At 57.3% G+C, this 12,799-nt stretch overlaps 1 pseudogene; it reads right to left on the bottom strand.

Moving 5' to 3' along the window:
* Positions 1 to 464: 464 nt before the first annotated feature.
* Positions 465 to 11,631, bottom strand: LOC125345424 (annotated as a pseudogene).
* Between the last annotated feature and the right edge of the window lie 1,168 nt (positions 11,632 to 12,799).

The following is a 12,799-nucleotide window of genomic DNA, read 5'->3' as shown; positions in this document are numbered from 1 at the left end:
AGCCTAAGTGTGACAGCAGAATCCCGAGGCGCTGGGAATAAGGCCGAGGGTATCAGTTATCTCTGAACTGTGCAGGCTTCATGAGACACAGGCAACAAGAACAGGAGAGCCGCGACTGCATAACCCACGTCCCCAACACTTGCTCCAGGGACCTACCCTGCTCCCGCTCCTCAGGATGGGAGACTTGAGTGGTAAACCAGTCTCTGTTTTTCAATCACAATTATTCACCTTGTGTTCTTTATTCAAGTACAGGTCTTCAAAAAATGAAAAGTACACCTCTACAAGGGTTTCTTTTGCTTGCATGTGCTGATAGCAGAGCTTGAAATCAGGGCCTAGGTGCTGTTTCTTAGCTTTTTTTCGCTCAAAGTTGGAGCACAACCACTTGAGTCACCCCTCCACTTCTGGCTTTTTGATGTTTAATTGGATATAAGAGTCTCTGGGTTTGTCTGCCTGGGCTGGCTTGGAACCACCATCTTCAGATCTCAGCTTCCTGAATAGTTAGGATTACAGGTGTCTCACTCTCTTCAGGTGTTTCATTCTTTAAACACTGACCTGTAAAGAAAGGAAAAGTAATTACTTTCACCAAGACTGAGAATTTTAAGATTTCTTTGTGTGGGTCCTGGGGCTTGAACTCAGGGGTTGGGTGCTGACCCTGAGCTTCTTTTTGCTCAAGGCTAGCGCTCTACCACTTGAGCCACAGCGCCACCTCTGGCCTTTGCTGAGTAGTTTACGGGAGGTAAGAGTCTCATGGACTTTCCTGCCCAGGCTGGCTTGGAACAATGATCCTCCGATCTCAGCCTCCTGAGTAGCTGGGATGACAGGCCTGAGCCACCGGTGCCTGGTGAACTTGAACGTTTCCGAGTGAGCGACACATCCACCCAGGTTTCTGAGTCAGAAGCCGGGGCTCTGCAGCGGGGCCTCCGAGTGCTCGCCGCCTGCGCTCCGTGCTGCTCCGTCAGACAGGACAGAGACGTACTAAGCGTAGAGGCGCCCCTCCATGAGAGCTACCCCCTGCACACGCACAGCACACCCACACCCCTCCACATCGCCAACCGGAGCCGGCACACCTTCCTCGCGCACGTACCTCAGCTCAGGTTTCTGACCCTCGTCGTGTACTTGTCTGGGCTGGCGGTGCTCATTACAGTCGTGTAAATGGTGTAGCTGGAAATTAGAAGATGAGTTCTTACATTTGCGTCACTTCCCCTGGTATTCCAAAGATGGGGGAAATATCCAAGCCATCTCTAACACTAAGGGACAAGAATAAAAACCGAGGCCCAGAGAGCTCCAAATTCTTAAAACAATAAATTGGAATTGCAACTTCTCAGACACCTCCTGCCTATAATCCTAGCCTCGGAGGATAAGATCCATGACCAGTTCAAAGCCAGGCCAGCAGGAGAGTGAAACTCAATCTCTAATGAACAACCAAGCAGCCACAAGTGGAGCAGTGGCTCAAGCCACGGAGCACCGGGCCCGAGTGAAAAAGCCAAGCGAGAACGCCCAGGCCCCGCGCTCAAGCCGCAACACCAGCACACGAAAAACACTGTGCCTCCGACTCCACGCACTGTGCGAGAGGCCTACACACGAGCCTGTGTGTGCTCACGCCCCAAGCCTCTCCTTCCGTGTCCCACGCCACCCCATGTCTTCAAAGACAGCTGGGGCTCAGGCCCACTGCATCTGCAGCTGTGCTGGCAGACACATGGTGGAAGCCGAGGCCCTGGAGACAAGGGGCGGAGGCCGAGGCCCTGGAGACACTAGACCCTGGAGACACAGGGCGGAGGCCCGAGGCCCTGGAGACATGGGGCGGAGGCCGAGGCCCCGGCCTGATACAGGGAGTAGGCGGAGGCCCTGGAGACATGGGGCAATCCCGCACCCCAGCACAAGGGGGCAGTGGGGGGCTGAGCGTCTCTGGCGTTGATCCCGGGGTGAGAGGCCTGGACGTCTGGGGTCTGTGTTCATTCAGGTGACCTTCCCGAGCTGAGTCCTCACAGAGTTCACGAACCCCTCCTGGGAGGGCGGCAGAGCTCGGGCCTGGGGGGGCCGCCGCGCCCTTTTCCTCCTCCTAGGCCCCTCCCTCCACCCCCTCCCTGGTTTTCTTCATGAACGTCCCATCTGGCAAAACTTGGCATGCCTGAGTGAGCAGCACGTGAAGCCCGGGTGACAAGCCCCGGCAGCTGGGACCCCCATGCGCGCGCCGGGAGCCCCCAGAGCCGGAGGGGAGCAGGTGCGGCCCTGCATGCGGTGCCCACGTGACAGGTGAACAGCATCCCTCATGCTCACTTACTTGTTATACACCAGAACCACCGACAAAACCTGCACGGGGGAAAGAGGCTCACTGTAAGAAAGCCAGAGAGCAGCGCGGGTCCCACGGTGCTGTCCGTGAGGAACACGTAACCTAACACACCCATCACCGCTCCCTTTCCGAGGATGCAGCCAGGCGCAGGGACGCACACCGGATCTCATCATTCAGGGCTGAGATCTGAGGACCAGGGTCTGAAGTCAGCCCAGGGACAGAAGTCCATGAGGCGCCTCCTTCCAGTTAACCCCACAAACTGCTTCAACGGGGGGCTCGGCTCACATGCCGTAGTGCAAGTCAGGAGCAAAAATGCCGGGCAAAGGCCCTGAGTTCAGGCCCTGCCTCAGAACCAAACGGCAAACACACAGAGACATGTATGACAACTATGTGTTTCTGTTTAACATAAAGGGAAGCATGGGGGAAGTGACACAATTTAATTCACAACAAAGAGATAGGAGAAAATGCTGCAAAAGGACTTTAACTGGGTAGGGCTTTTACGGCCACCTTTCGCCTCACTTCAGACAAGTTTTCTTCTCCAGTATATAAGATAAAGATGCCGGACATCCTGGTAGAGTACAGGGGAGGGAGGGCAGTTACCTGGAAAAGCGCCTCCAGGCTGAGGTGCAGGAGGGGGGAGGGCATTTACCTGGAAAAGCGCCTCCAGGCTGAGGTGCACCTGCCCCGTGGCATTCAGGGCTTTGATGGCAGGAGTTCTGTGAAGACAAAGGTTGAAGGTCACCAAACACTTGGGAACCAGTGGCCCCGGGGCCCAGCAGGAGGACTCGTGGTCCAGGCCGACCTCGGCCTCCCATGCTCGGCTTCGAGGTGGAATGGTCCTCCCCACAGAGGCGGGGGCGGGGGCGGCCACACAGCTGCCGGCTCTTGGGGGACACCCTGACCAGCAGACATTTCACAGTGAGAAGCAGCGATGGAGCCGGGCACAAGCGGCTCACGCCTGTCATCTGCCTATCTGCTCAGGAGGATCAGCAAGGGGGTTTGAAGCCAGACCAGGCAGGAAGAGTGACAGAGACTCCAGATCCCATTAACCAGTCAAAAGCAGGGCTGGCGGCCTGGTTCAAGGTGTGGAGCACCAGCTACGGGTGCAAAAGCTGAGCGAGGCCCCGAGTTCAAGCCTTGGTACTGGCACTTAAGAAAGGGGCGGTGGATAACGAAAGCCCTGGATCTGTTAGCTGTTGGCTTTCTTTCCTTTGTTCGTTCATTCTTTCTCTCTCTCTCTCTCTCTCTCTCTTTCTTTCATCTTATAGAAAAGGCAATACATCCGGCCACCTCCTTTCATTTACAAGTGGGTGAAAGAGACCCTGGAGATTTCACGGTGGGTCAGGGGGGTCTGGTTGTGGGATCCGGGGCTCCTGGCCCAACAGATCCAAGAGGCCCTGGGCGCGGTCTCCTCCCCAGCCCCCACATCCGCACTGGGCACACGCTGGCAAGGAAGCGGGTGCGTTTCCCTGGAAGGAGCCAGCGCTGCAGGTCTGCCCAGTCCCGGGGGAGAAGGGGACCAGCCACCTCCCAACCACGCACACCATGCCGAGCCCAGGCAGGGGGGCGGCTACCTGCGGTCATCTCGCTTGGGCGCGGGCTTCCAGTGGTCGTAATTTGTCTCCACTCGGAACCACCTAGAACAGAGCGCAGGCGCTTAGGGCTTTCCCTGCCAGGATGGAGGACGGCTTCACTTTGTATGAGCACTCATTACGTCCTGGGCGGGGGGTCATTTGATCATGTCCATCATCTATGTCATGCATCTTGTCAGATAAGAAATATTTAAAAACTAAGAAATATGTCTAGTTTCATCAAATTAAAAAAAACCCACACAACCATTTCACAGGAAGAGCCCGGAGCCTTCCGTGGTACTCACGCCCCGTTCAAAGGATCCAGCGGCCAAATGTCTGCCGGGCCCCCTCTGTTCCTGGTGATGACCACCCCCTCCCGGGGGGCCGTGCCCCCCACGATGAAGTAAATGTCGGCGATGAGGGGGGTCTTGGCCAGTCTGAACACGGCTGCTTCAAAGCTTTCCGCCTCACTCATCGTCTGGGCAGGGAGACGAGTCATGAGGGGGAGGGCGTCCTGGGAATGGCCGCCGAGCTCCCTCCCCCCCGTCACCCGAGCGCGGCTCTGCTCCAAGCCTCTTGCCCTGACCGGCAGCCCAGAGCAGCACCAGTGTCTCCCGCAAGGCTGGAACCATTGAGTCCCCAGTCCACACCGCGGGCTGCTGAGGCACACCACCTCCTCGACGTCCCAAGAGTCCACGCCTCCCCCTCCACCTGCTCTCCCCACCCACCCTGGGACTGAACCCTGGCCCTGCACTTGCAAGGCCGGCCGCGCCCTGGTCCCCTCTGCTGTTTACCAGATGGGGTCTGCCGCTCCCAGTGCCTAGCCGGGACTACAGGCAGGGGCCATGGCATGGGAACAAACCGTGTGTCCATCATGCGAACCCCTAAGTCTCTGTCCCTGGCTGACTGACGGACGGCCAACATGGTATCTGACACTGGCCAATAGGCTGAGGCTTGGCCTCTTTGGTTTTCCCATTGTATAAGGATGGTCCCCTGGGGCACAAAGACTGGGACACACACACATACACCATCACCATCACCATCACCATCACCATCTCTTATCTCAACCAGTTACTGTATGAAAATTCAAGGTTATCAGAAGAACTCGTGGGTGGCGTCCAATGCACGAGAAGGAGGCGACGTCACTCAGTCCCTGCAACCACCCAGCTCCACGTCAGGCAGGCTCAGAGCGCCTATAATCCTAGCTACTCAGGAGGCCGAAACCCAAGGTTGGTTCAAAGCCAGCCTATGCAAAAGAAACCACTGGAGTCCATCTCTCATAAACTAGCACCAAGCGGAGTTGGAGGCATGGCTCAAGATGGTAGAGTGCAAGCAGAGCAAGCCAGCCAAGCCTGAACACGAGGCTCTGAGTTCCAACTCTAAAAAGAACCAAGAGATAAATAACAAGTACGGGTGGCTTCCTGTGGACCTCCCCTCTCTACGTACACTTTGTCTCCCCCGTGCTCAAGCTGCCAGTCACCCCTTTTCCTACAATTCGCCCTCCGCCCGCACTGAGCGCAGGGCAGCTCACGCTGGCCCCTGTTCCCGCCGCGATGAGGCGGCACGGAGACTCGGCCTGGCCCTGAACCAGCGCCAGTGTGTATCTGGGAAGGCCACACGTGTGCGGCTGAATCGGCTCAGGACGGTCTCCGTGCAGGAGCAGCGCTGTGAGCTGACACGCCTCGCGCCACGACGGCCGTGGTTGGGGTGAAGTTCAGCGAGGTGGCGGGCGGACTCACCGTGCGGAAAAGCCAGCTGATCGGAGAGTGGCCCTGGAGCAGGGCTGCGACCGCATTCTCCCACCACCAGCCTTTATCTGCGGAGGTCGAGAACTGTACACCAGTCCAGGGGCTTGCACTCGGGGCTCCAGGATCTGACTTGGTCGTTTTGCTCAAGACTGGGCTCTACCACTTGCTCCTCCATGCCCAGATCTCTGCCGGTTCACGAGGTCAGAGCCTCGCAGGACTTTTCCGCCTGCGCGAGCTGTGAATCTCTGTGTCCCCACTCGCTCAGGTTATAGGTGTGAGCTACCAGCACCGGGCTACTTAGGAGGCTCCACGCTCTGAGGAGCAAGGTTCAAAGCTAGCCCAAGCAGGTAAGTTCATTCAACTGTTGGCTCGAAGAAACCACTAGAAAGCCAGAAGTGGAACTGGGGCTCAAGGGGCAGAGCGCCAGCCTGGACAAACGGAGCTCAGGGACAGCGCCCAGGCCCCGGCTGAGCATGTGCACGCACGCGCACACACACACACACGCATGCACACGCCTGCCTCCTAGTCCCAGGCTCCTCCATCAGTGAGCTCTTACCGCTCACTTGATGCTGTAAGCAAGCTGACCTTGTCTTGTTTCTGGAAACGCCTGTCCTGTCCTGAGCTAGTACAGGAACGGGCCGCAGAGCCTGGGCGCGTTCACCCCAGCCCCCACCTCTGGGCCCTCCTGTGTCCCCCGCCTCGGGTGGGCTGTCCTGCAGAAGCCCCGCCACCCCGTGAGGGGAGCGCGGGAGGTGTGTGGACACACTGAGCAGGGGCACAGGAGGAAACGCCCAGGAGCGCGCGGTGATTACCTCACTCGTCACCAGAGACCGTGAACTTGTATGGACTCTGCCTGTTCCACAGCCCCACGTAGCCCACGAACGTGGTCCCCGTGAACGCGACCTGGAACCAAGAGCACGGACCGCTGTGCTGTTCTGCTGAGAGACACACACACACACACACGCACGCACACACACACACATGCACACACACGCACGACCTGAAACCAGGAGCAGGCACCACTGTACTGTTCTGCCGAGAGACACACACACACGCACACACACGCACACACACGCACGACCTGAAACCAAGAGCAGGGACCGCTGTACTGTTCTGCCGAGAGACACACACGCACACACGCACGCACGCACACGCACGCAAGCACAACCTGAAACCAAGAGCACGGACCGCTGTGCTGTTCTGCTGAGACACACACACACATGCACACACGCACGCACGCACACATGCATGACCTGAAACCAAGAGCATGGACCACTGTACTGTTCTGCTGAGACACACACGCACACACACACAACCTGAAACCAAGAGCAGGCACCACTGTACTGTTCTGCCGAGACACACACACACGCACACACATGCACACACGCACAACCTGAAACCAAGAGCAGGCACCACTGTACTGTTGAGACACACACACACGCACACACACATGCACACAATTTCCTGTAGTATTTTTAACACTTTTTTCTTATATATATATTTAACATAATAGAATGTTATCTCTGAAAGAATATTCTAGAACATGGCTCTTAACCTGGGGATGCATGGATCCAATTCAATGGAGTGAAACAGAGTGGGGGAAAGAGGCGTGTCTTTATTCTCACTAACCTCTCCCTGAGATGTGACTGCTTCTTTTTTTAAGTTTTAATGTATTTTATTGTAGGGGTTTGAGTGTACTTTCTCCACAGTTGCATGTGTGTTGTGTAACTGCTTCTTTAACGAGCGCACACGGCACCCGTGGTGCGGGAGGAGGCGGATGAGCAGCAAGGCACAGGGATTTTCACGTGCAATGCTGGAGGCTGCTGCTAACTTCGAGTAGCACAGTGGACAGTCACTACTCTGAAATCTCGGTAGTTATTAGACTCACTGCTAAGTCATCACTTGCCTGAGGTGTTAAAAAAGAAGAGGGTTGAAATGACCTGCATTTCACTATCAGGGATGTCCACTGAAAGTCCTTTTATCTTATATATTTATAAAACATTCTTCTCAAAAGAAGGACCCCTACATTATGGAAGTTAAAAAATGAGGTCTGATTTTCAAAGCTTTTGCTTTGCTTGTAAGATAAACATCACACATTTCATAACCTCTGGAAGTTTAGGAGAACAAGTAGGACTTGTTTACTGTCACCAATAATAAATCACATCTAAATTTTAAATGTTACCAAGTCATTCACTGTCACACCCACCCCATTGTTTTCATGATTATTTATTTCTCTTTTTGTGCCAGCACTGGGGCTTGAATTCAGGGCCTTGCACTCTTGCTTGACATTTTGTCTGCTCAAGGCTGGCCACAGAGCCACCTCTGGCCTTTTAGGGGTTAACTGAAGAAAAAGGCTCATGGCGTTCCTGCCTGGGTTGGCTTTAAATGACAGCCTTCCCATCTCAGCCTCCCAAGTAGCTAGGATTCCAGGCACGCGACACCGGCACCTGGCTACCTGGCTACGATTTTCTTCTGAAGCCAGCCTTACTAAAAATTGTTAACAGTGACCAAGTAAATACCTTCAGTATGCCATGGAGAAAAGAGAAACGTCCACTTTAAATGTCTCTGTACTGTTTGAATCTTCAGTGAGAAAAAAAGTTTTCTTTACAAAAGTTGATGACTGCTCATTCAATAACAAATTTTTAGTGCCTATTCAGGAAATTAGCCCATCCTATTGTCCTTGTTCTTAAAGCTCGAGTCTGGCTTTTAGATACTACCTGCTCTATGGCAGTGAAAGGCTTTGAACTGTCTCTCTAGAAGTTTCCACAGCCATCGGACAACAGCACCCATTGGGCGGCTAGTTTTCTTTTCCCTCTTCTCTTGGTGCTGCTGGAGTTGGAATTCAGAGCTCGGTCGTCGGCTAGTACCCCGTTCTACCCGTGAAGCCACATTCCCAACCCTTCTGACCTTATTTTCCAGATAGGTTATTTTGCTTTTTGCCCAACCCAACTTCAGTTCACGATCCTCCTCCCTACACCGCCTGCATAGCTGAGATCACGGATTGTATCACCACACCCAGCTTAGTGACTGAGAGGAAGCCTTGCGGACCACACACTGCAGCCCTCCTACGCTCCTAATTCCTGAGTGGCTGGGATTACAGGCGGGCACCACTATGCTCAGCCTTTAATTGTACTTTTTTTTTTTGTGGGTCGTGGGGCTGGAACTCAGGGCCTGGGCGCTGTCCCTGAGCCTCTCTGTGCTCCAGCAAACACTCTACCACTTAAACCACAGCGCCACTTCTGGTTATTGAGTGGTTAATTGGACATAAGAGTCTCCCAGGGACTTTTCTTCCCCAGGTTGGCTTCAAACTGCGATCCTCAGATCTCAGTCTTCTGAGTAGCTAGGATGACAGGCGTGAGCCACCAGTGCCCGGCTCATCGTACTTTTAAAGACATCTTGCTGAAAACAAAATGACTTCGAATGATATGGGTAAACCATCTTCGTATCGTGAAGGCTCATTTTTTTTTACTTGCCTACTATCACATAGCTACCCCAGGCTTCGTATAGATCGCGCCACGTAACCTAAGCGGCCTTCTCAATCAAGTGCTTATTCCCGTGCCGGAGATGCAGTTCACAGAACAGGTCTGAGTGGTTGCCCAGGTTCACAGAGGAAGTAATGGCAGGACTCAAACCAGGACAGCAGACCCCGAAGCTACCAGGTGTCCGTCACCCTCGCCACACCAGCCCCCTTCCATTCCAGAGCAGCCTGAGCACCGGAGAGCACGGGAAGAGGAGGAAGAGGAGGCTGACCGTGTGTCCCACCCCCTTCTTATTTTAAAGACAATCTCACGATGATGACACGCACACACTGGCAGACCACGCGAAGGAGTGTAACCGCCGCTCAGGAAGTCCTGGATTTCCACCTGTTCTACCCCACGGGCTGTACCTGGCCATTTTTCAAGAACTGCACATCGACAGTCAGCTGGCGCAGGATGTCCCCGAAGGGATAGTCCAGGTTCCGCCCATGGTAGATGCGGCCTGCGGGGTCCTGGGCCACTATGCTGGTGCAGAACCTGCGTGAGGGAGGAAGCCCAATGTGGTGAGCGAGCTGCACACGCGCAGGAGGCCGACTTCCCCTAGTGCACACGCGTGGGTGCTCCCAGCAGCGGCTCCTCCTCAGCCCGGGTGGCGTCCCAGGTCCACTGTGAGCCGCCCTCGGTGGCGGTGCTAGGGTTTGCTTTGGGGCCCTCCGGGCAGGCCGCCACTGGAGCCCGGCCCCTCATGGAGGGCTGTGCTTGTGTTTGGAGTTGGCCTTGCGCTCGCGGCCTGGGCTGTGTGTGACCTTCACGCTCGAGGCCTGGGCCGTGTGTGACCTTCACGCTCGAGGCCTGGGCCGTGTGTGACCTTCACGCTCGAGGCCTGGGCCGTGTGTGACCTTCGTGCTCGCGGCCTGGGCCGTGTGTGATCTTCGCGCTCGAGGCCTGGGCCGTGTGTGATCTTCGCGCTCGCGGCCTGGGCCGTGTGTGACCTTCGCGCTTGTGGCCTGGGCTGCGATCTTCCCGCCGCCTGGTGAGCAGCTGGCCTGACAGCTTCACTTTGCCACACCCAGCCCCCCAACTTTCTATGACAAAATGAGGAAGGAGAAGCACACAAGTGTCCCTTCATTTTCGGTTTGTGTAACAAAGGAAGCGTGGAAGGGTTTTAATTCCTTCTCCACTTGCTGACGCTGGGAAGGCTCATGGGGGGAGGGGGGAAGGCTGCCAGCGTGGGGGAAGTGACCAGGCAAAACCTGCGCGCCCTCTCTCGGAGGTGCAAGACCGCCACCACCACCAGGCTGCTCAGCACCGCCCCCCGTCCCCCCCTCCAACCCCCAGGCCCTCGGGTCTCACGCGGAGGCCTCTTAGGCCAGGTTGACCAGCAGGCCATCGGCCAGGTGCAGGCGCAGGAAGTCTCAGACGCCGCGGATCTCCTCCGCATACTGCCCAGGCAGCAGGCGCGGCAGCTCCGCGGCTGCCGAGCCCAGCAGCGCCAGCACCCAGTCCGGAACCCGGGCCCTGCGGGAGGGCGGGCGGGGGGGGGGGGGTGGTGGTGGCGGGGAGCGTCAGGGGCCGGCGGGCGGGGGCCTGGAGTGAGCGGGTAGAGGGTGCGGGGTCCCCGGAGAGAGCGGGCGGGGATCCCCGGGGGGATGGGGGGTCCCCGGGGGATCGGGCGGGGTGTGGGGGGGGAGATCCCCGCGAGGAGGCTCCCCGCGCCCCCGCCCCGGGCCCGGCCGCTCGGCTCACCGGATGATCTGCAGCACGGCAGAGGGCAGCAGGGCCGGGTCGAAGGTCCGCAGCACCAGCAGACAGCGCGCCCCGGGGGCCGCATCCAGGCTCACGTGGAGCCGCGGCCCAGGCCGGCAGCGCGGGCCCGAGGAGGAGGAGGAGGAGGAGCAGCGGGCACGGCGGCCCCGCGCCCCGCATGGCTCCCATCCCGGCCGCACCCCGACCGCACCGCGGCCCGCAGCCCGAGTCCCGGCGAGGCCGCGGAGGAGGAGCCGGGGCGGAGCCCGAGCGAGCATCGGGGGCGGAGGCGGGCTGGCCGCACGCGGGCGAGGACGCCCCGCCATCCCCGCTCCCTGTGTCCCCGCCCCTTGAGTCCCGCCCCCGCGGCCCCGCCCCATGAGTCCCGCCCCCCGCAGCCCCGCCCCTACCCCATGAGTCCCGCCCCACGGCCCCGCCCCTTGCCCCATGAGTCCCGCCCCCCGCGGCCCCGCCCCCCGGGCTCTCATGGCCGCCGGGCGCCGGTACCGGGGTGAACCATGCCCGGCTCCCCTCCTCGCAAGCCCTCTCCACCTCTCGGCGCGCGCGCGCGGGACCCGGTGCCGTTCCCAGGCTTTCCCTCTCAGGGCCGCGCCCCGCCGCCCCCACCCGCGGTTCACCCGGGGCTTTCCCGCCCGGGCCGGCCTTGACCTTCGGTGCTCAGACGCAAACTCCCGGTGCATCCGGGGATTGAGATCCGAGGACCGGCCGTCATCCAGAGCCCCGGGTCCCGAGACCCAGACACCATCCAGCCGGGACCCCTGCGCGCCCCCACCCCCCATCCAGCCTGGGCCGGGACCCCTGTAAGTGAGAAGCCCTGAGGTCAAACTGTAGCATCACAATAAAGAAATAGAGAAAACAATAAGAATTTTAAATCTCTTTTGGAGGCTGGGCACAACAGTGGTCTAATGTGATGCCAGCACTTGGGCGGCTAGCAGGAGGGTCAGAAGTTGGAGGCGGCCCTGAATGACACCATAGGACTCTGTGTCAAAGTGCCATCACCACCACCCCACCCCACCCAAGCCGACAAGCAAAACGAAGCCCTCAAGACAGACACAGGAAGGTTTTGCAAAAGGACACGTACAGAAAGGACAAGAGAACTGCGTTTCATAAAGTAGGTATCAAAGCTAGGTCTAATTTTTTAACATCGGTCAATCCCTGTATGTTCACGGACCACAAGGCAGCCAGTTAGCACGAAGGAGCCTCCCAGGGATCTAGCTTGCTTGCCTCTGGTCACAGGAGCGACGGCCACCTCGATCAACTCCCACCTCTGCTGGGAACAGGCTGCGTGCTTCCTGCCCCCAGCTCTCGTGTGTGAGAGTGCAAGGCCCCACAGGGCTCAGAGGACACGGCGGTGTCCAAGGTCAAGCGCTCTTACAGCTCCTGCTATCTACATTTCAGGCTGAACTCACCTGCTTTTCTCGGAAAGAACGCTTGTGTTTTGATCGAACATTCTGGCTGTATCTCATCATCATGAAGTTCTTCTGTTTTTTCTTCTCTTTATTTGTGGAGCTGGAAAATGGATTTATTTTGGTTTTCTTCCTCACAAATTCCTTCCGGTCTGTCTTTCCAGCCTATCAGCACAAAAAGATGGACATTTGTTAACACACTTGAGAAGTTCACTAATCGGTGCAGACGTACACTCCTGTGCTAGGCCGTCAGTGGGTGCTAGGTACAGTCCTTGCTCCCTGGATTCAGCGGACAAAAGGCTGCAATGACTGCGACCGAGTGCGGGGAGTTCATAATCTAGACCACTGGGATCGGAGGGGCTCTCTGGAGCCAAGTAAGCAGTTTCGTTTCACATTGTGTGGCAAAGGAAGGAAGGGTGGTGTTCCAGGAAGGCGGCACAGTGGGTGAAAAACGGAGGAGAAAGAACTGGGGTGTGTACAATTACGTAGACAGGTTTCAGAATCTATAAACGGACTGCAGAAGGTGAAGGGAAGCCGTGGA

This window comes from Perognathus longimembris, unplaced genomic scaffold, assembly GCF_023159225.1.
Source record: "Perognathus longimembris pacificus isolate PPM17 unplaced genomic scaffold, ASM2315922v1 HiC_scaffold_5662, whole genome shotgun sequence".
NCBI lineage: Eukaryota > Metazoa > Chordata > Mammalia > Rodentia > Heteromyidae > Perognathus > Perognathus longimembris.
The sequence above is the reverse complement of the archived record's forward strand: the minus strand, read 5'-3'. Positions and strand labels throughout refer to the sequence as shown.